Genomic DNA, 23,787 nt, shown 5'->3' on the forward strand with positions numbered 1-23,787 from the left:
GGAGAGAAAAATGTGGAAACATGTAGGGTAACCACACATCCTAGTTTATTTGAGACTGAGGGGGTTCCTAAAGAAATAAAAAAAACCCAGTTTTTTGTTGCTGTTGTGCTTAAGTGAAAGTTTACAATTAAGTCAGTTTCTCATACAAAAACTTATACACACATTGTTACATTACCCTAGTTGCTCTCCCTACAATGTGACAGCATACTCCCCTTCTCCAACCTGTATTTCCCATGTCCATTCAACCAGCACTTGTCCCCCTCTGGCTTCTCATCTCGCCTCCAAATAGGAGCTGCCCACATAGTCTCGTGTCTACTTGAGCTAAGAAGCTCACTCCTCACCAGTATCATTTTATGTCTTCTAGTCCAGTCTAATCTTTGTCTGAAGAGTTGGCTTCAGGAATGGTTTTAGTTTTGGGCTAACAGAGAGTCCAGGGGCCATGACCTTGGGGGTCCCTCCAGTCTCAGTCAGACCTTTAAGTCTGGTCTTTTATACTAAAATTTGGGGTCTGCATCCTACTTTTCTCCTGCTCTGTCAGGGATTCTCTGTTGTGTTCCCTGTCAGGGTGGGTCATTGGTGGTAGCCGGGCACCATCTAGTTCTTGTGCTCTCAGGCTGATGGAGTCTCTTGTTTATGTGGCCCTTTCTCTTGGGCTCATATTTTCCTTGTGCCTAGGACCCAGTTTTAAAACTGGGAAAATTCTGGGAAAACTAGGACAAGATGATCACCCTGTTGTTGTTGTTATACATTGTTGTTGTTACAATTAAGTCACCTCCTTTCCAGGTTAGAAGTCCCCTCCAGATCTTCATTCCTCTTGGGTGACGATGGCAGCTTCCCTAGGCAAGGAAGAGCATAACGACCTTATGTATAACAGAACGAAATCTTGCCATGTCCTGCACCATCTTCACAACAATTGGTATGTTTGAGAGGCCATTGTTGGAGCTATCATGTCAATCCATATCATTGAGAGTTTTCCTCTTTTCACTGACCCTGTACTTTACCAAACATGATGTCCTTTTCTAGCAACTGGTCTTTCCTGATGATGTGTCCAAAGCAAGACAAAGCCTCACTATCTTCACCTCCAAGGAGCGTTTGGCTGTACTTCCTCCAAGACTGACTTGTTTGCTCTTCTGACAGTCCACGATATATTCAATATTCTTTGCCCACACACCTAACACCCTTCTTTTATGAGGGAAGGACATCTTTTTCAGAAGCCCTAGCACATTCTCCTTATGTCTTTCAGACCAGAACTAGTCACATACTCCCCACCTAGACCAATCACTGGCAAAGAGGCCTGGGATCTCCAATCATGATTCATCCCCTGGAGCTGGGGAAAGAGGCTCCCCTGGGCTTATCCAATACTTCACTAGAACTCATGTTGTATTAGCCAGTCAGAAAGAGAAGAACGAAAACATCTGCCAGAGTCCTCATGAAAAAAATTAGTTTTCCAGTAAAGATACAAGGGAAAGATTTGTCCAAAGGGCTAATGGACCACATCTACCACAGCCTCCACCAGACTGAGTCCAGTACAACTAATGGCGCCTGGCTACCACTACTGACTGCCCTGACAGGGATCATAATAGAGGGTTCCTGACAGAGCCGGACAAAAATGTAGAACAAAATTCTAACTCACAAAAAATGACCAGATTTACTGGCCTGACGGAGACTGGAGAAACCCCAAGAGTATGGCCCCCGGACACCCTTTTAGCTCAGTAACGAAGTACTCCTGAAGTTCACCCTTCAGCCAAAGATTAGACAGGCCCATAAAACAAACATGTCTAAAGGGGCACAACGGCCCAGAAGCAAGGGCTAGAAGGCAGGAGGGGACAGGAAAGCTGGTAATAGGGAACCCAAAGTAGAGAAGGGAATGTGTTGACGTGTTGTGGGGTTGTTAACCAAAGTCATAAAACAATATGTGTACTAGCTGTTTAATGAGAAATTAGTTTGTTCTGTAAACCTTAATCTAAAGTACAATAGAAAAAAACTAGTTTTCCAATTAACCAAGCCTAACCAACTGAGCAAAGTGTTCCAGATGATATGCTGGATACATTGCTCACTCACTAATTCATTCATTCATTCATTCAACAAATATGTGCTGAACCCCTACTGTATAGAGGCCCTAGTCTGGTACTAGTCCCTACTTTCTTGAAGATTCCAATATGAGGGTGTAATTATACTAAACATATAATTTCAAATGTGATGAGTATTTCCAAGAAGTCAGAGTTCTATGGTAGTGTGTAACAGGGGAATTAACTAGTCAGGGGATTCTGAGAAGTCTTCCTGGAGGAAGTGGCCTTTAGGTGGAGACGTCAAGGGTGGTTAGAATTAACCAGGACATGGGGATGGCAAAGGAAGAAGGAATGAAGGCAAGGCAGAGGGAAGGGCCTGGTCCTTGCTCTGTAGAGGAAGGGGCTCAGCACATTTATGTTGAAATTGCTGAGAGGAGGCCAATGTGCTTGGTGGGCACAGGAGGAAGGCCTGGACAAGGCTAGTGGTGAGGCATGGCTGGGTAACTATAACCCAGGCCCTGGGCATGGTCCCCCTTTTGCCCACACCAACCTTAAGCTGGCTTGGGAACTTCCTCTCACTCCCTAGCATCTGGTCAGAAGGCTTCTTCCCTTCCTGTCTCTCAGGAAGGGTTTCCACAAGGAAGGTTTCCATGAGGAGGGCTTGCAGTCTTGGTCCATCCCCTTACTCCTCACCCCTTGGAGACAGAGTGAGTTCCCCATCCATCTCGCGAGTTTGGGAGAAGAACTGAACTGGCACTGAGCTCTCTGCCTTTTCATCCGAGAATCTGCATCCTGTGACTGTGAGCTCTTCAGGGCTGCCTGGGAAGTGGTGGACTCCTTAGCCCACACGTCTGACTTCAATATGCACAGGAATTACCTGGGCTGTTGTTAAGATGTGGATGCTGATTCAGCGGGTCCAGGTGTGGCCTGAGGTTCTGCATTTCTTTCTTTCTTTTTTTTTTTAAAGCAAGAAGATTTTTTTCAGCACATGTTCCAAGAGGCAAAAGTGGAAATGGACAAGCATGCTGCCAGAGCCATATCTGACCAATCCCAAGGAATGTTACAGAATTATCAGTGTATATTACATTACAAATGCGTAAAATCATTAAAAGTTTCACCTTTTCACAGATTAGCTAAAAACTGCTAAATCGCTGTGATTCTACATTTTGAACTGTCTTTTTTAATAACCACTGGTACGAATCTCAGTAAGAAGAGTAAGGGTCTTCATTGGTCCAAAAAATCTTACTATTTGCTGAATGAAGCCCTTGTGGCACCTTGGTTAAGAGCTCAGCTGCTAACCAAAATGTTGGCAGTTCAAATCCACCAACCACTCCTAGGAAACGCTATGAGGCAGTTGTACTTTATCCTATAGAGTCGCTTTGAGTCAGAATAACTCAATAGCAATGAGTTTTGTTTTGTTTTTAATAGAAAAAGATAAGAGTGGAAAATACGTGGGTCTTTTGTGCTCTATTGAAGATTTGTTTATGTGAAAAGTTACTTAAAAGATGTTTTCCAAAATGTCCTAGCTATTGTTTTTATACCTTGGGTCCCAGTTGATGCATTCCTGTGAGTTCAGCTCCAGGTGGGTCACATTCTTCATACTCGAGGACAGGGAATAATGGCTCCAGTTTTAACTCCTAAATCACTCCCGACTTTTGATCAGAGATTGGGATAACACATTGATGATCAAAACCTGGACTTGGTCTCCTAGATGGCAGCCATGGCAGGCTCCTTAAACTAATGATGCTTTTTTTCCACTAGATACTATCCGGTTCTTCACAAGGATCTTAAGTAAGAGTGACATCCTCATCAATTGCATTGCAGAAATATGTAGAGTAAATGTACATCAACATTTAAGCCTGCACCTTTTTTTTTGCCTTTTAAGTGGGTAAGACAAGATAAATTTTTTTATGCCTAAATGCTATCAGGATGCAAACTAAGAGTATTGCTATTCCTTGAAATAGTGATCTAGCCCATGTACTTATTCCTGATGGTAACCAACCAAATAAATCTGGTGTTTGTAAGGGTGTTATAGTGTGTAACCAAGTAGCTTGCTCTCTAATTCTGTGTACATTATGTTCTACTTCTCCTGAGTTATGTATCCAAATGCAACGAGAGGAATTTGTTACAGCACAGACTCCACCTTCTTGGGCTGATAAAAAATCTAAGGCTATTCTGTTATCTAATGCCACCTTGGATAATGAGGTCAGAAATCACCGTTGTGTTTCTATTCCATTAGCAACTTCCTCTGCTATTTGTCCTATAATGATTGATAAATTTCTTAAAGGTTTCTCCAATTCAACTATACCATAAGTAGAAATTAAAACTCTTAGAAATGACCAACCCCACCCTGAGTGTTGGATCAATGGGTTTTCTTCTGACTCATTTTACAATGTGTAAGAATTTAACATTACCTTTCCAATATTTACTAGCATCATTATTATGCATATCTAAAGGTAGTTCTAAAGTTCCCAAAGTACATTGCCCATGCATTTGCCAGGAATCTAAACAAGAGATTGCCCATGTAAATTCACTGTCAGTTGGATAGGGATCATCTAAACTAGTATAGTTGAATCTACCACACAGAAACATACATCCATAAAAAGCACACCAAGTTTGTCTGGAGAAAATAGAAGGTTTAGAAAAATTTACATGTGACAAACCAAGTTTCCATTAGAGAATACATGATTAACAAGATGATACAGGACGGACCCTTCCTGCTGGAGGGGTGTTCTTCCCAAGGTCAAGCTGTCCCTCCCTGTTTTACCTACCAACAGTCATGGGTCACTTTCTCAGAAGCAAAAGTGGAGCCTAAGACAAAATGGAGTCTGAGCCAGACCTCGTGTTAGCCATTTCAGTTAAGCCAAGTGCCTCAGTTTTAGGGTTCCTTCACATATTCCCTTCTTCCAAGCGTGAGTTTTCATATAAATTCTTTGATCACTATTATAAGTGTGTCTCCTTCTGCTGAGACCCTCTGATTTTGTGATTTTAAATTAGGGTAAGTGTAGGGCAAGGCCACATTGGAGGAGCTACCTGGTGTCCCAAAAGGCTGACTCAAGGCATGAGGTCAATCTCCTTCCTCTTAGAACCTCCTTTCTTCAAGATACATGATTGTCTGCATAACAAGGGGATGACAGCTTGATTACAAACATTAGACAGGCATTTCATACACCACTGTCTTGAAGACTAATTAAACTAATTACTGATTTACCTTAAACACAGCTCTCAGTCAGATCTTTGGAGTGAGTTTTCCAAAACGGGTTTGAGTTCTTCAAAAACGCACAATGCCCAGAGCAAAGCAGTCTTACTAGTTTATCTAGACCATTGTTTGATTCAAAAGTGGATTCAGGAACCAGTTTTTTTTTCCTCAAAGCTCAAGGTTCAAAAGGACACTCAGAGACAGTGGCCTGTGCCGGTTACCCCAGCCTCCCTGAAAGACAGAAACCTGGATTCCAAGAGAATTACAGCTCTTTTGCCATTTTTCCTGTTTGATTATGATCCTTCTATAGAATCTTTGATCGAAAATGTTTGATAATGGTAGTTGGGCACTATTTGGTTTTTAAGATCCCAGGCACCATACTGCAAACCAGGAGGTAGAACAGAAACACTAACAATAATATTAGGCCAATTGTCTGAAATAACCAATGAAACCATGACCCTAAGCTCTTTGAACCAAGGAAACAACTCTCACGAGGTGTTTGTTTATACATAAGTAGCATCAGTAATTGCTTTTCATGTGCCAAGGTTCTGCGTTTCTGACAAGCTCCCAGGGGATGATGCTGATGTATCTGTGGACCATGTTTTTGATTAGCAAGGCCTTGGTCCAATTCCAGAAGACCATCGTTGCTCATGTCTTGCCCAACTTTGACAATAATGTTGTTGTTGTTGACTCTTGGCAATTCTATGCACACACAAAACGTTGCCCAGTTCTGCATCATCCCCATGATCAGTTGTGTATCTGATGGTTGTGAGCCATAGGGTTTTCACTGGATGATTTTTAGAAGTAGATCACCAGGACTGTCTTCCTAGTCTGTCTTAGTCTGGAAGCTCTGCTGAAACCTGGTGAGTATCATAGTAACACACAAGCCTCTGCTGACAGATGGGTGGTGGTTGTGTGTGAGATGCATTTGTCAGGAGTTGAACTCCAGTCTCCTGCACGGAAGGTGAGAATTTCGCTGCTGAACCACTACTGCCTCCCAACAGTAATTGTTGTTAGTTGCTGTTATGTTAATTTTGATTCATAGCAACCCCATGTGACAGAGTAGAACTGCCCCCGTAGGGTTTTCCAGGCTGTAATCTTTATGAGGGAGCCCCTGGTGGCACAGTGGTTAAAGAGCGTGACTGCAAACCCAACAGCCACTCCTTGGAAACCCTATGGGGCAGTTCTACTCTATCCTATAGGGTCCTGTGAGTCGGAATCAACTCAACGGCAAGAGGTTTTTGCTTTTTTAAAATCTTTATGGGAGCAGGCCATCAGGTCTTTTCCCCATGAAGCCACTGGGTGAGTCTGAAATCCCACCCTCTCAGCAGCTGTGAGCCTAACTATTGCACCACTAGGGCTCCTTAAAATAATTGCTGTCTCTAACACCTGGGCTCTCCTATCCTAGCTTTCAGTCAGTCTAGAATTCAGGATGGAGAAGGCAGTAGTATTTATTGGACTCCCCCCAAACCCCACTGTCTTAGTTATCTAATGCTGCTATAACAGAAATACCACAAGTGGGTGGCTTTAACAAAGAGAAATTTATTCTCTTACAGTCTAACATGCTATAAGTCTGAATTCAGGGTGCTAGCTCCAGAGGAAGGCTTTCACTCTCTGTTGGTTCTGGGGGAAAGTCATTGTGTCATCAATCTTCCCCTGGTCTAGGAGCTTCTCAGTGGGGTTTGGGGAGAGTCCATTAAATACTACTCCCTTTTTTCTCTCCGAAGGATGCACTCTGCCCAAGGAGCTTCTTTCTTGGTGGTATGAAGTCCTCATCTCTCTGCTTGCTTCTCTCCCCTTTTGTCTCTTGTAATATAAAAGGTGATGCAGGTCACTCTCCAGGGAAACTCCACTTACATCAGATTAGGGCTGTGATCTGAGTGAGGGTGTTGCATCCCACCCTAATCCTCTTTAACATAACCTAATCTTGTCTCATTAACCAAACGCAGAGATTAGGATTTACTACACATAGGAAAGTTATATCAGATCATAAAATGGAGGACAACTACACAATACTGGGAATCACGGCCTAGCCAAGTTGACCCATATTTTGTGGGGACACAATTCAATCCATGACACCCACTTATATTAAAGGAATAAGAAATTCACTTACACTAAAGTGTTCATTTAACTAGTGAGTCCTTACTATGTTCATTTTATAACTGATGGAACTGTGGATCTAGCATCCACACATGGCCTGCATGGTCACAAATAATTAAACGAATAATGGAGTAAATCATTTAAATACTGAGTCTTTATTATGTTCTGGGTATTCTTCATGGGCGGCCGAAAGAGTGAACAAATTAGTCTTACAAGAAATACAACCTGAATGCTCCTTAGAAATGAGAATGGCAAGACTTCAGTTCGCTTACTTTTGACATATCGTCAGGAAAGACCATCACTAGAAAAAGACTTCATGTTTGGTAAAGCAGAGGGTCAGTGAAAACAAGGAGGTGGGTTGTCACAATAACCGTAGCAATGGACTCAAACATACCAGTGATCGTGAGAATGGTTTAAGACCAGGCAACGTTTCATTCTGTTATACACAAGGTTGCTAAGAGTCACAGCCAACTCATCTGCAACTGATAACAGTTCTTCCAGGAGCTAGGGATACAGCAAAAGACAAAAGTTTTTGTGCTCATGGAGCTTACATTCTGCTGAAGGAGACGGTCAAAAAAGAAAACTCCGCATGCTAAGGAGGAAAAAATAAGGATGGGGGTTTGAAATCATAGGTAAGGCAGCCAGAGAAAGCTCAGCAAACAATGTAGACTTTACTGCATATTTTGCACAGAGGCAAAGAAGGTTTGTGTCATGTATCACACAGGAAATAAATAAAATTCTGTTCACTGTTGTTGTTTCTCTCAAAGTTCCTTTCAGGCCATTCTTTCTCTCTGACCTCTCTTGACCTTACTGTCCTGCTCCCCACCAACCCCCCCCCCCCATTGTGGTCTTGTAAAACTCCCATGTTCTTCCCTCAAGTGTAGTCCTCAGAGAAGTACAGCTGGGCCTCATGCCTATCCTTGAGTCCCCAAGAAACAGTCTACTCAGGCAGTCAGCCTTCCTCAGATTACCTAGAATTCTGGGGAAGACCAAAACCAAAAAAACCAAACCTGTTGCTGTTGACTCAGTTCCAACTCATAGCAACCCTATAGGACAGAGTAGAACTGCCCCATAAAGTTTCCAAGGAGTGTCCAGTGGATTCGAACTGCCGACCTTTTGGTTAGTAGCAGTAGCTGTTAACCACTATGTCACCATGGTTTCCCTGGGGAAGACAGCTGCCTCTATATTGTTGCAAAGGATTATGGGCTTTATCATTAAAGCAATGGGAAATTGTTGAGAAATTTTAAGCAGGGGAGTGAGGGAATCAGATACAACCTTTTAAAGGCCTCATTGAGGAGACAATAGTATCTTACTTTCATATACTACCTTATGCTCTTTAAAAAGCCACCTTAAATCCTTCTCAGAACAACAAAAAAAACAAAAACAAATACAAATAAATAAAGACATTTTTGAAAGGGCCTTCACACATTATCTTATTTGAACTTCAAAACCGTCTTGTTAATTTGATACCATTAAGTCAGCTCCAACTTACGATGACACCATGTACAATAGAACTAAATGTTGCCCGGTCCTGCTCCATCTTCATGATAGTTGGCATGCTTGGGTCCATTGCTGTGGCCACTGTGTATTTTGAGTGACTTCCAACCTAGGGGGCTCATCTTCCAGCACTATGTTCAACAATCTCCTGTTATGATCCACTGGGTTTTCACTGTCTCATTTTTAGAAATACATCGCCAGCCTTTTCACCCTAGCCTGTCTTAGCCTGGGAGCTCTGATCTCCATTCACTTCTGTGGAACAGAAGAACCACCCAGCCAAGCCCTGTCCCAATTCATGGCTCACAAAATTGGGCACTATAATAAAATGATTGCTGTTTTGAGCCACTAAGTGCTGGGGTAGTTTTCACCCCACCATAGCTAACTGGGACATGACTACTACTGTTACTTTTTATTATGACTAATTATCATTATAAGTATTAAAAGTCAGATTAAAAAAAAAAAAGTTGCCATTGAGTTGATTCCAACTAATGGAGACCCTATATGTGTCAGAGTAGGGTTTTCAATGGCTGGTTTTTCAGAAGCAGGTTGCCAGGCCTTTCTTCTGAGGTACCTCTGGATAGACTCGAACCTTCAACCTTTCAGTTAGCAGCTGAGCCTGTTAACCATTTACATCACCCAGGGACAGATATGGCAGGTACTAGTGTGCCTTCCTAATGAGCCCTGGAGGCAAAATGGTTAAGTACTCACTGCTAACTGAAAGGTCAACAGTTCGAAACCACCAGCAGCTCCAAAGGAGAAAGGACCTGGTGGTCTGCTCCTGTAAAGATTACAGTCTAGGAAGCCCCATGGTGCAAATGTACTCTGTCCTATAGGGTCACTATGAGTTGAAAGCAACGAGCTGGCACACAACAAAAACATTGTGCATTCCTAACAGAACAGGAAATGAAGGGACAGAGAATTAAAGGGTTTTACCAGGCCAAAAAAAAAAAAATTTTTTTTTTTTTACCAGGCAAGTTATGAACACTACCAGTCTCCTGAGTTGAGTGTCCTTCTGTGCAGCCTGGACCTTCAACTTGAGTCTTACACTGACCATTTCTGGCTGATAAACTGCCCTTTAGGGAGCTACAGAAATATTCCTGTGAATTGCTTCTCCATGACTCCTAGAGGAAAATGACTCATTTTATGGGATTTGGTCCCAAAAAAAATAGCACCCTCTGGATATAGTGAAAACCACTAAGCTGATATTCATCATTAAAAACACTACAAAGAGTTTTCTTTTGTTGTTGTTCAAAGACAAACCAAATGCCAAGCTAAAATGTACCCTCTCTTTTTAAATAAAAATAATAGAAAATCTAAATTCTTGAGTTTCCCTGAATATAGCAGAGGGGCCTTGGGGAATCTGACCTCTGTAATTCCCTGGCCAAGGAGGAAAGATGATGACCTTATAGTCTTCCTACCTGTCAAATGGAAGGAAAATACCACATTGCTTTTAATCAATATTTATGTAACACTCCCCAGAAGCTGTACTTGCTGAAGTAAAATATAACCTTTCCCTCTTTAAACACCTTTTACTTGTTATTCAAATAGGAAGTTATTCTTTCAGAATTAGCTACGTCTGTCAGCCCTGCATTCCTGAGTGCCACATATGAAGTTCTTACCATATCCCACCTTCTCAATAACTTTCTCTTTAGCTTAACTTTTCCCTCAATTTTATTTATTTTTGACAACTCCCTGGGGTTTCCTGACAGGAGAAATCTTTAGGACTGGGATAATACGGTTTTTATGTTTAGGAGCTACACTATTTTTTATTTATTAGTATTTTCAACTCAGAATAAGACAGTGGGACAAGTCCGTGCCAAACACAGCTTTTTTTTTTTTTTTTTTTATTAATGGCCCCACAGACTCTACTTTAAGCCTAATGTGCCAACTTTCTTTTTTCCTTCATCAATTTAAGAAGTGGCCAGCGTGTTCTCAAATGTGTTTTTGTTGGATTGGCATAGATTTTAGCCCTTTGGTAGGAAAGCATGAGTTAAGTAGGCGAAATTCGTTGGATTCTATCAACGCGAAATTTCATGCCCTCACTTCCATTGTTTCCTTATGAATGCCATAAATTGACTAGGATGAAACTGTCCCTTGTCTACAGTTGATCGTTGTTTATAATCCCTTGAACTTAACTTAGTGATCAAAAGACAGTGGATTGGCTTTCCAGGTTTAGGCCACGGCTGAAAAACACACACATTTTTTAATTCCACATGCTGCCTAGTGACTAACTCAGTCTCCACAGCTCTCCCATAGACAATAGATGTTGTTTTGTGTCCTAGATTCAATTCCGACTCATAGTGAGCTCATGCGAAAGAGCAGAACTGTCCCATAGGTTTTCCTCGGCTGTAATCTTTAAGGAAGCAGATTGCCAGATCTTTTCTCCTGCGGAGCAGGTTCGAACACTGACCTTTTTGGTTAGCAGCCAAACGCTTAACCATTGCACCACCAGGGCTGCTTGTGCAATGGATGATCTTTCCTGTAATATTCTTTAACTCTGTCATTCAAATGATACAGAGCTAGTTAAGTTAGTCTTGGTGACTTTCCAACAGAATTTCACCAGGAGCACAGAGATTCTCTTCACTTACGTGCGGAGATCAGTACAATGCGGGCCATGTGCTAGAGGGTGGTCCAAAGAAGAAGAGGGTCCTCTATTCTCAAGAGAATGGATTTGAACAATTTGACTTCAGAATTCCTGGTCCCTCTCCAGCTGCACCCCTGAGATGATTCTATCAGTGCTCATACTTGGAAGTTGTGTAAACACCATCTAATCTGCGTGGAAACCAGAGAGATGAAACCAGGGGCTCCCAAAGGCTAAAGCAAATGGGTTGGGTATCATCTTGACCTTGCTTTTTCCCCTTTTTGAAAATCTACAGACCACTCTTTACCTGCCAACCAGGCCTGCCAACCATGACTAAGTTCTCTGCTGAACGCCTGGAACCCAGGCTCTACCTAGAAGCCTTCTGATGACATTTTCCAGATTTAATTTTAAAATATATCTGCCTTGTTCCAAAAGGGAGTCTGGTGGTACAGTAGTTAAGAGCTACGGTGTGCTACATCTGCTAACCAACATGTCAGCAGTTCAAATCCACCAGCCACTCCTTAGAAACCCCGTGGAGCAGTTCTACTCTGTAGAACTGTAGGGTCACTATGAGTCAGAATTTACTCGAAGGCAATTTTTTTTGTGGGGGGTCTTTATTATTATTATTATTATTATTGTGCTTTAAGTGAAAGTTTATAGTTCAAGTTAGTTTTTTTTACAGAAATATTATACACACATTGTTATGTGACCCTAGTTGCCCTCCCTGTAATGTGACAGCACGCTCCTCCTTTCCTTCCTGTATTTCCCATCTCCATTCAACCAGCTCCTGTCCCTTTCTGCCTTCCCATCTCGCCTCCAGACAGCTACTTGAGCTAAAAAGCACACTCTTCACAATTATCATTTTATGTCTTAAAGCCCAGTCTACTCTTTGAAGACAAAGCTTTGGGAATGGTTTCAGTTTTGGGCTACCAGGAAGTCCAGGGGCCATGAACTTTGGGGTCCCTCCAGTCTCAGTCAAATCATTAAGTCTGGTCTTTTTACTAGAATTTGAGTTCTGAAGCCCACTTTTCTCCTGCTCCATCGGGAACTCTCTGCTGTGTTCCCTGTTACAGCAGCCATTGGTGGTAGCCAGGCACCATCTAGTTCTTCTGGTTTCAGGTTGATGAAGTCTCTGGTTTATGTGGCCCTTTCTGTCTCCTGGGCTTATATTTTCCTTGTGTCTTTGATGTTCTTAATTTTCCTTTGCTCCAGGTGGGTTGGGACCAAGTGATGCATCTTAGATGGCCGCCCACTAGCTTTTAGGACCCCAGATGACACTCACCAAAGTGGGATGCAGAACATCTTAATAAATTTTGTTATGCCAATTGACCCAGACGTCCCCAAAACCATGGTCCCCAGACCCCTGCCCTTGCTGCTCTGTCCCTTGAAGTGTTTGGTTGTATTCAGGGAACTTCTTAGCTTTTGGTTTAGTCCAGTTGTGCTGACTTCCCCTATATTGTGTGTTGCCCTTCCCTTCACCTAAGATAATTTTTGTCTACTATCTAGTTTTTTTTTTTTAATCTAGTTAGTTCATACCCCTCTCCCCCACCCTCCTAGTCATCGAAGAATGTTTTCTTGTGTTTAAAGCTTTTCTTGAATTCTCGTAATAGAGGTCTCATAAAATATTTGTCCTTTTGTGACTGACTAATTTCACTCAGCATAATGTTAATTTGTTCCCTCTCCAAAGCCAGGAGAATGGCTCAGAGCACATGATGGGTCCTACTTCCAGCCTAGGGGACACAGCAGTATCTGAAGCCACCCGGGACTGGTACAGAGCAGGGAGGGGGAAGGTAAATGGGAGAGAGGTTTTTCCCAAAGGGGTCTTTTTTGATCTGTGCAGTATGTTAGACGCTGGTACTTATCTTTGGCCAACTGAGTGCCAATTTTCACTGGTTCTGGAGGCTTGAGTAGACTGTCCTCTGCTCAGTCTCTCTCGATGTGGAAAATGCATCCAGAGAGCTACTGCTCGCCTCACTGCTCACTCCAGCTGATTCGGCCTGCAGGGTGCTGGTTCCTACCGGGTCAAGTCTGGCAACTCATCACGGCTTCTGACCAGTCTCTCCCTCCCTCTTCCTCACAGTTCAGTTCCTCAACTTTGCCTTTGATGCTCAGGGCTCCTAGACTGTCATATATAATTGATTCACTTGTTTTTTCATGTCTTTCTTGTAAAAAGAACAATAAGAAGCATCTGACTGCTCAGCCATCTTGGCCCTGACTTTTTTTTTTTTTTTAATGGGTTGTTCCAAAAAGGGTTTAAGGCAGCAAACTTGAACACATAATCATGAAAAGCCATTTCAACTTCTTTTTTGGTTAAAGGCATTCTGCTATAAATGGAAAAAAAAAAAATTTTTTTTGAAATCTCTTTATTCATTATAAAATCAGCATCTTATTTTATAACAAAAAGATGCTTCCAGTAATTGACTACATTTAAGTATCTGTCCAGAAACTTCCTTCTGACCTTGTAAATTATAGTGAATATATCGTGCTTTAGTTTCTTCCCAATCGTATAAACCATACAGAAGAAATGTTTTATATGGACATAAAAAAATAGCCAGTCATAATGACTCGATAAGCTTTTCCTTCATTGCCTTTACCTGTGGCGCAAAAGTTAACCTGCTCCCATCCCTCCTAATAAGCCCCCATTCATTATTTTATTTCTTTCAATGTGGTGGCACATTGCTTTCTAATTTTTTCTTTCTTTGGGCCACTTAAAATCTCATGTTTCCATGACTTATTAATATATTCAACCCCCTCTCTGCTGTTTCAATTTTATAAATAGATTTTTGGCTGTATCTGTAAGGCAGAGCTGAATGTACTCACTCTCTGGCCAGTTCAAACTTTGGTGGTTGTGGCCATGAGGAAAATCCAGCTTGACCGGTCACTGCCATTTCCTAAAGTGCATACTATGTATCTTCCCAGACAACCCTCACTGAGAGAAAGATTCTGAAGGCACGAGAGGAGAAATATTTTGTGATCTTTTGTGGAAATGCCTGCCAGCCACTTGCTTCTTAGTTCCTACTTTTTTTTTTTTTTTGGAATTAAAAAAAAAATTTTTTTTATTATGTTTTAGGTGAAAGTTTACAGCACAAATTAGTCTCACATTCAAAAATTTATACACAAATTGTTTCATGACTTTGGTTGCAAATTTCCACAATGTGTCAGCACGCTCTCCCTTTTCCTTTACGCCCCAGGTTTCCAGTCCCTGCCTTCTCTTCTTTGCTTTTGGGCAGGAGTTGTCCATTTGGAGTCATACTAGTTTGAAACAAGGAGCACTTTCCTCACCTGAGGTTTTTTTTTTTTTTAATATGCTTGTCTACTCTTTGGCTGAAGCGTGGACTTTGGGAATGGCTTCAGGTCTGAGTTAGCAGAGTGTCCAGGGGCCATAGTCTCGGGGTTCCTCCACTCTCTGTCAGACCAGAAAGTCTTTTTTGCGTGTGTGAATTTTGTGAACTTGAATTTTGTTCTACATTTTCTCCTGCCTCTGTCTGGATCCCTCTATCATGGAAGCTGTCAGAATGGTTGGTGTTAGCCGGGCACAGACGAGTTGTTCTGGGCTCAAGCTGGTAGAGGCTGTGTTTTGTGTGGTCCATTAGTCCTTTGGACTGATATTTTCCTTGTCTTTGATTTTCTTCATTCTGCTTTGGTCCCAATATGATGCGACGAACGGATGTATTTTAGATGGCCACTTGCAAGATTTTAAGACCCCATATGCTACTCATGAAAGTAGGGTGTAGAACATTTTTTTTTAATGAACTCTATGCCAGTTGACCTAGCTGTCCCTCAAGACCATGGTCCCCAGCCCCCGGCACCAGTGACTAGGTCCCTCAAGGTGTTTGGATGTATCTAGAAAGTTTCTATGGCCTTGCCTTGGTCAAGTTGTGCTGAATTCCTCTATATTGTGTGTTGTCTTTCCTTTCACCAAGGTTAACACTTGTTAGTGATTTCCCCTCCTAACCCTCCCCTCTCTAGTAATCATTGAAGACTTTTTTTTCCGTATATAAACCTTTCCTTGAGTTTTTATAACAGTGGTCTCATACAATATTTGTCTTTTTGTGATTGACTTTTTGCACTCAGCATAATGCCCTCCAGATTCATCCATTGTGTGAGATGTTTTGCAGATTTATCATTGTTCTTGATCATTGCTGTGGTGTTTCGTTATGTGTATGTAAAATAGTTTATCCATTCATTTGTTGGCAGCCACTTAGATTGCTTTTCTATCTTTTTGCTGTTGTGAGTAATGCTGCAATGAACATGGGTGTGCCTCTGTCTAGTCGTGTGACTGCTCTTAATTCTGTAGGATATATTAGTAGGAGTGAGATTGCTGGATCATATGGTATTTCTATTTCTAGCTTTCTAAGGAGGCACTTTATCATTTTTCTTAGTGATAGTATCATTTTACATTCCCTCCAGCAGTTCGTAAGACTTCCAATCTTTCCATAACCACTCCAACATTTGTTATTTTCTGTTTTTTTTTTTTTTTCTGTGTGTGTGTGCCAGTAATGTCAGGGTAAGATTGTTTCTCATTTTAGTTTTGATTTGAATTTCTCTAGTAGGATCCTTGGCGGTGCAGTGGTTAAGAGCTATGTCTGCTAACCAAAAGGTCGGCGGTTTGAATCCACCAGCTGCTCCTTCAAAAACCTATGCGGCAGTTCTATTCTGTCCCATATGGCCGCTATGAGTTGTAACCAACTTGACCACAATGGTTCTTTTTCATTTTTTTAAATGGCTAGTGATGGAGAAAATTCCCTCACGTGTCTGTTAGCTGCTTGAATGTCTTCTTTGGTGAAGCGTCTCTTCGTATCCTTTGCACATTTTTTAATTGGATTATTTGTCTTTTTGTTGTATAGATGTTGGATTTTCCTATAGATCTTAGAGATTAGACCTTTGTCAGATTTGTCATAGCCAAATTTTTTTCTCAGTCCATAGGTTCCCTTTTTACTTTTTTGGTGAAATCTTTTGATGAGCATAAGTGTTTAATTTTTAGGAGCCATCAGTTATCTAGTTTATCTTCGGGTGTATGTGCATTGTTAGTTATTGTTTCTATTGAATTTATGCCATGTATTATGGCCCCTAGATTTGTGCCTATTTTTTCTTCTATGATCTTTATCGTTTTAGATTTTGTATTTAGGTCTTTCAACCATTTTGAATTAGTTTTGTGTGTGGTGTGAGATATGAGTTCTGTTTCATTTTTTTGATGATGGACCTACAGTTTTGCCAGCACCATTTGTTAAAAAGACTGTCTTTTCCCCACTTAATGAACTTTGGTTCTTTGTCAAAATCAGGTGACCATAGGTAGCTGGATTTACATCTGGATTCTCGATTCTGTTCCAAAGGTCAATGTGTCTGTTGTCATACCAGCACCAGGCTGTTTTTACTACTGTAGCTGTATAGTAGGTTCTGATGTCAGATAGTGTGAGTCCTCCTAGTTCATTCTTCTTCAATAGTTCTTCACTTATCCAGAGCCTCTTCCCTTTCCATATAGTTAGTGATTAGTTTTTCCATCTCTTTAAAGGATGCTGTTGGTATTTGGACTGGGATTAAATTCTCTCTGTAGATTGCTTTGGGTAGAATTGACATTTACACAATGTTGAGTCTACCTACCCATGAGCATGGTATGTTTTTCCATTGATGTAAGTCTCTTTTGGTTTCTTGCAGCAGTGTTTTGTGGTTTTCTTTGAATAGGTCTTTTACATTCCTGGTTAGATTTATTTCCTATTTCTTTTAAGGGCTATTGTAAATGGTATTGTTTTCCTGATTTCCTTTTTGTGGTTCTCTTTATTGGTATATAGGAATCCAACTGATTTTTTCATGTTTATCTTGTATCTTGCTACTCTGCTGAATCTTTCTATTAGTTCCGGTAATTTTCTTGTGGAACCTTTCAGATTCTATATGTATGTTGTTTTTATTGTTGTTAGGTGCCATCGAATCAGTTCCGACTCGTAGCAACCCTATGCACAACAGAATGAAACACCTCCCGGTCCTGAGCCATCCTTACAACTGTTGTTATCCTTGAGCTCTTTGTTGCAGCCACTGTGTCAATCCACCTCGTTGAGGGTCTTCCTCTTTTCTATTGACCCTGTACTCTGCCAAGCATAATGTCCTTCTCCAGGGACTGATCCCTCCTGACAACATGTCCAAAGTATGTAAGACACAGTCTCGCCATCCTTGCTTCTAAGGAGCATTCTGGCTGTAATTCTTCTAAGACAGATTTGTTTGTTCTTTTGGCAGTCCATGGTATATTCAATATTCTTTGCCAACAGCACAATTCAAAGGCATCAATTCTTCTTCGGTCTTCCTTACTCATTGTCCAGCTTTCACATGCATATGATGCCATTGAAAATACTATGGCTTAGGTCAGGTGCACCTTAGTCTTCAGAGTGACATCTTTGCTCTTCAACACTTTGAAGAGGCCTTTTGCAGCAGGTTCACCCAATGCAATGTGTCTCTTGATTTCTTGACTGCTACTTCCATGGCTGTTGCTTGTGGATCCAAGTAAAATGAAATCCTTGACGACTTCAATCTTTTCTCCATTTATCATGATGTTGCTCATTGGTCCAGTTGTGAGGATTTTTGTTTTCTTTATGTTGAGGCGCAATGCATACTGAGGGCTGTGTTCTTTGATCTTCATTAGTAAGTGCTTCAAGTCCTCTTCAATTTCAGCAAGCAAGGTTTTGTCTTCTGCATAACGTGGGTTGTTAATGAGTCTTCCTCCGATCCTGATGCCCCGTTCTTCTTCATACAGTCCAGCTTCTCGTATTTGCTCAGTATACAGATTGAATAGGTATGGTGAAAGAATACAACCCTGACGCACACCTTTCCTGACTTTAAACCCCTTTTTGTGTCCAAACAACTGCCTCTTGATCTGTGTACAAGTTCCTCATGAGCACGATTAAGTATTCCAGAGTTCCCATTCTTTGCAATGTTATCCATAATTTGTTATGACCCACACAGTTGAATGTCTTTGCATAGTCAATAAACACAGGTAAACATCCTTCTGATATTCTCTGCTTTCAGCCAGGATTATATAATCTGCAAATAGGGATAGTTTTACTTTTACTTTCCAATTTGGATGCCCTTTATTTCTTTTTCTTTCCTTATTGCTCTGCCTAGGACTTCCAGCCCAATATTAAATAGGAGTGGTGATAAAGAGCATCTTTGTCTTGTTCCTGTTCTCGGGGGGAATGCTTCCAGCCTCTCTCCGTTGAGAATGATATTGGGTGTTGATTTTGTATAGATGTCCTTATTATGTTGAGGAATTTTCCTTCTATTCCTATTTTATTAAGAGTTTTTTTTTTTTTTAATCAGGAATGGGTGTTGGACTTTAAAATGCCTTTTCTACATCCAATGGGAAGATCATGTGATTCTTTTATTTTATTTATGTGGTAGATTACGTTCATTGATATTCTAACGTTGAGCCATCTTTCCATAAAAAAAAAAAAAGGTGGTATTAATCCCACTTGGTAGTGCTGTACTATTTTTTAATATGATGCTGAATTCTGTTGGCTAGGATTTTGTTGAGAATTTTTGCATCTATACGCGTGAGAGATATTGGTCTGTAATTTTCTTTTGTCTTGGTGTCTTTGCCTGGCTTTGGTATCAAGATTATGACGGCTTCATAGAGTGAATTCGGGTTATACCTTCCTTTTCTATGCTCTGAAATAGTTTGAGTATTACTGGTGTGAGCTCTTCTCTGAATGTTTGGCAGAATTCTCCAGTGAAGCTGCCCAGGCCAGGGTTTTTTTTTGTTGGGATTTTTTGTTGCTGTTGTTACCTCTTCAATCTCTTCTCTTCTTACGGGGCTGTTCAGATTTTCTATCTTGGTTCGTATTAGTTTAGGTGGGTAGTGTGTTTCTAGAAGTTTATTCATTTCCTTAGGTTCTCAAATTTGTTGCAGTACAATTTTGTTATGACCCTTTTTATTTCACTTGGGTCTGTTGTAATGTTCTCAGTCTCATTTCTTATTAGGTTTATCTGCTTCCTCTCCTGTTTTTCTTTTGTCAGTTTGGCCAGCGGTTTGTTGATTTTGTTGATCCTTTAAAAGAACCAGCTTTTGGTCTTGTTGATTCTTTCTATTGTTTTTCTATTCTCTATTTCATTTATTTCTGCTTTAATCTTTATTATTTCCTTTCTTCTGGTGCCTAGGGGCTTCTTTTGCTGTTGTGTATTTGTTTGAGTTGTAGAGGTAACATTTTTATTTTGTCCATTCTTCTTTTCTGATGTATGTGTTTATTGCCATAAATTGACCTCTGAGCACTGCTGTGATGGTTAAGATTGTGTGTCAATTTGACTGGGCCATGATTTTCAGTGTTTCGACAGTCATATAATATTGTACTTCCCTGTTGAGATTTGATATGTGATCACCCCCATGATGGGATCTGCTATGTGTTGGTATGGGGGGCGGGGCCTGTGGCTGCTCACCATCCCCTTCAGCCTTCATCTCTCTGCCCTCGGCCACCTAGCTCTTTCTTCTCTCCTTGCTGGGGTGTTTGCTCATTCTGGATCCTGCAGCTAGCTCCTGATCATCTGACCTTTGGTTCTTGGGACTTGAGCTAGCAGCTTACCTGCTGTCTTGCCCGCCGGACTTGGAATTCATGGATTTTCACAGCCTGTGAGCAAGAGCCCTGCTCTCTGGCCTGCCAGTCTTGGGTTCGCTGGCCCCTGCAGCTACATGAATCAGGAGAAGCCTCTTTCCTGTCCTACAGGCTTGGGATGTTCCAGCCTCTACAACCGTGTGAGCCATTCCCTTGCTATAAATCTTTCTCTCTATATATATTTATACGCTTTACGGGTTTTGCTTCTCTAGAAAACCTAGCCTAAGACAACTGCCTTTGTTATGTCCCAAAGATTTTGGTATGATAAGTTTTCATTCTCATTTGATTCAAGAATTTTTTTATTCCCTTCTCAAATTCTTCTATTACCCAATTGTTTGATAAGCAAGGTGTTATTCAGTTTCCGTGCATTTGATTTTTTTACCTTGCTTTTCCTGTTATTGATTTCTACTTTTATGGTGTTGTGGCCAGAGAGAATGCTTTGTATTATTTCAATGTTTTTCATTTTATTGAGCATTGCTTTGTGGCCTAAAATCTGGTCTATTCTGGAGAATGTTCCGTATTTGTTGGAAAAGAATGTATAGTACTGTTGGGTGGAGTGTTCTATATATGTCTATGAGGTCAAGATGGTTGATTGTGGCCTTTATATCATCTGTATCTTTGTTGAGTTTCTTTCTAGACATTCTGTCCATTACTGAGAGTGGTGTGTTGAAGTCTCCTACTATTCTTGTGGAATTGTCAATTTCTCTTTTTGGTGCTGTTAGAGTTTGTTTTATATATTTCGGAGCTCCGTCATTTGTTGCGTAGGTATTTATTAAGGTTATATCTCCACGGCAGATTGTCCCTTTAATCATTATATAATATCCTTCCTTGTCTTTTATGGTTGATTTTGCCTTAAAATCTATTTACTCTGAGATTAGTATTGCCACTCCTGCTCTTTTTTGGTTACTGTTTGCTTGGTATATTTTTTTCCAATCCTTTGATTTTTAATATATTTCTGTCTTTGTGTCTAGGATGTGTCTCTTGTAGACAGCATATTGATGGGTAGTGTTTTTCAATCCATTCTGCCACTTTCTGTTTCTTTACAGTGCATTTAGCCATTTACATTCAGTGCAATTATCAGTAGGTATGAGTTTATTGCTGTCATATTGTTCTTTTTTTTTTTTTGTGGTGCCAAGTTTTTCTTTGGTTCTTTTACTTTCCTATGCTGAGTTCCTTTTGTTTGGATTTTTTCTTTTCTTTTCTTTCATTATTATAGACTTTGTATTTACTGAGACTTTTTTCTTCTTTTTCTTTATTATCCTGATGAGTAGATTTGCTATCTTTCTTTGTAATTACCTTGAAATTTACCCTTAACTTCCTAAGTTTGAACAAGTCTCTTATTACTTGATATCACCTTGACTTCCTCTCCATTTTAAAGTTCTATACTTAAACCATTTATTCTCCCTTTTATTGTTATGATGCTCTCTTCTTTTACAGATTGACCTCTGTTTCCCAGTTTTAAGGTTTTTAGCTTTGTTTTATTATTGAGAGTTCTTTACCTAGGTTGGTATCTGGCTGATGCTGTCCTGTGTCCTAGACTTCAGTTATTACCTGATGTTGTTTGTTTTCTAACTGAAGTACTGTCTTAATATTTCTTGTAAGCTTGCTTTGGTTTTTATGAATCCCTTAATTTTTGTTTATCTGGAAATGTCCTAATTTCACCATTGTATCTGAGAGAAAGTTTTGCAAAATCTACTATACTTAGTTGAAATTTTTTTTTTTTTTCTTTCAAGGTTTTATATATGGCATCCATTGCCTTCTTGCCGGCATGTTTTCCACTGAATAATCAGAGTTTGGTCTTATTGTTTCTTATTTGTGACTTTTCATTTCTCTACAGCCACTCTTCCTTTGCCTTTAGTTTTAGCAAGTGTGATTATGGTATGTTTTGGTGACTGTCTTTTGGGGTCTACCCTATATGGGTTTTGTTTGAGCTTCTTGGATGGTTAACTTTTCATCTTTCATGATATTTGGGAAGTTTACTGCCAGAAAATCTTCAACAATCTCTGTGTTTTCCATTTTTCTCCTCTTGTTCTGGAACTCTGATCTTATGTAGATTTTTGCTCTTGATTGTATCCTACATTATTCTTTCTTCATTCATTCTTTTCTCTGATTTTTTCTCATCTTGCTGATTCTGTCTTCCATTGTTTCAAATTTTCTCCTAAAACCTTCTATTGAGTTGTCCATTTCTGAAATTTTGTTGTTTAGCTTTTGGATTTCTAGTGGCTTTTTTTTTTTTTTTTTTTTATGATTTTCAATTATTTATTTTGATGTTTTGTTCTTGTATTATTTTCCTGAATTCTCCTTTTGCTTTGTTTGCATTTTCCTTGATTTTAGCTATGCTTTTGTTGGTTTGCCTGCATTTTTCATGATTTTGCTTATTTTTTCATTGGTTTTGTCTATGTTTTCCTTAGTGTCTTTCTTAATCTCTTGGAGAGCCCTAAGTATTAGTCTTTAGAATTCTATACCAGGTAATTCCATTGCCTTTTCTTCTGCTAGAAGTTCATCTAATTCTTTATTTTGGTCACTTGCTGGAGCCATCTTGTCCTGCTTTTTATATGCTCCAATATTGTCTACTGTCTCCAAGACATTAAGGTATCATTTTCTGTGTTTATTGATTGTGTGTTCACTTGTTTGGTCCTGTTTCTTTGTTTTGTTTTGATATGTCATGGGGGGTAGGCCACGTGTGTTTTGCTGCTTGCTTGTCTGCAGGCACGGTAGTTCTCACCACCTTGTTTGGTGTACAGGGCAGCAGCAGGCAAGAGAAGCCCACTTCACTGTACACTGGTTTGGTGAGGTGGCTGAAATGGACTGGACAGGTGCTGCCTGCCTCCTGATGTTGGTCCAGTGTTGTAGGAGTATTCACAGCCCCTTGCAAGATAGGTGGGGGTGACAGACAGAGAGGGGTATGGTCTCACTTCCCTCTGTTCAGCAGCAGGCCCAGTGTGGTGGCAGACCTTAGCCAGGGATGCTCTAGCCATAGCAGCAGGTCAAGAGCTGACAGGAAGGAGGGGTGTTGTACAGGACTAAGTGGGAGGAAACAAAGAAAACAGAGAAAAACAAAAGAGGGGGAAAAAAGGGTAGCTGGCAGGTGGGGGTAGAGAGGACCTGGGGGCCAGCAGGAAGGGAGGAGGTGGTGTATGGGGCCACATGGGAGAAAGTAAAAGAAGAAATGGAAAAAAAAGAAGAAACTGTATGGCATGAAACAGTGGGTAGAAGCAGGGCAGGACCCAGGGGGGTGGTGGACCAGTGGCTCTCTAGCCATGGCTGTGTGGCATGGCCCAGTGGGAAGGGATAGAGGTGGTGTATGGAGCTAGATGGGAGGAAGAAAGGTTAAAAAAAAAAAAAAGGTGCAGCAGGAGCTGGTGAGTGGGTGGGGTGGATGTGGGGTGACAGTGGACTGGTAGCTCTATAACTGAGTGGCACAGCATTGTCCATCAGGAGGGTGTGGGGGTGTCCTACAGGACAGAAGAGTGAGGATTGGGGAAGCATTTTTCTCTGGTTATTGGGTACTCTATCTCCTGCTGCAAGCTCTGTGAAGTTACCTTCCTGTACTTCCTGTCTGGGGTCATCACTGGCTGTGCGACACTGGTGGTTGATAGGAGACCTCCACTCTATATCTCTCCTTGTTCTCTTTTCCTTCAGCTTCTTCTTCCATTCAGTATTTTATCTAGTTCTTTATCCCTTTGATGCTTAGGGTTCCAGGATCGATGTTTGTATCTGTTTTACTTAGTTTTTTTGATCTTTGCTGTGTTGAGATGGCGTGGTGCATCTGTCTAGTGTGCCATGTTGGCTCTTTCTCCTGTTTCTACT

Source organism: Elephas maximus, chromosome 2 (genome assembly GCF_024166365.1).
Source record: "Elephas maximus indicus isolate mEleMax1 chromosome 2, mEleMax1 primary haplotype, whole genome shotgun sequence".
Taxonomy (NCBI): domain Eukaryota; kingdom Metazoa; phylum Chordata; class Mammalia; order Proboscidea; family Elephantidae; genus Elephas; species Elephas maximus.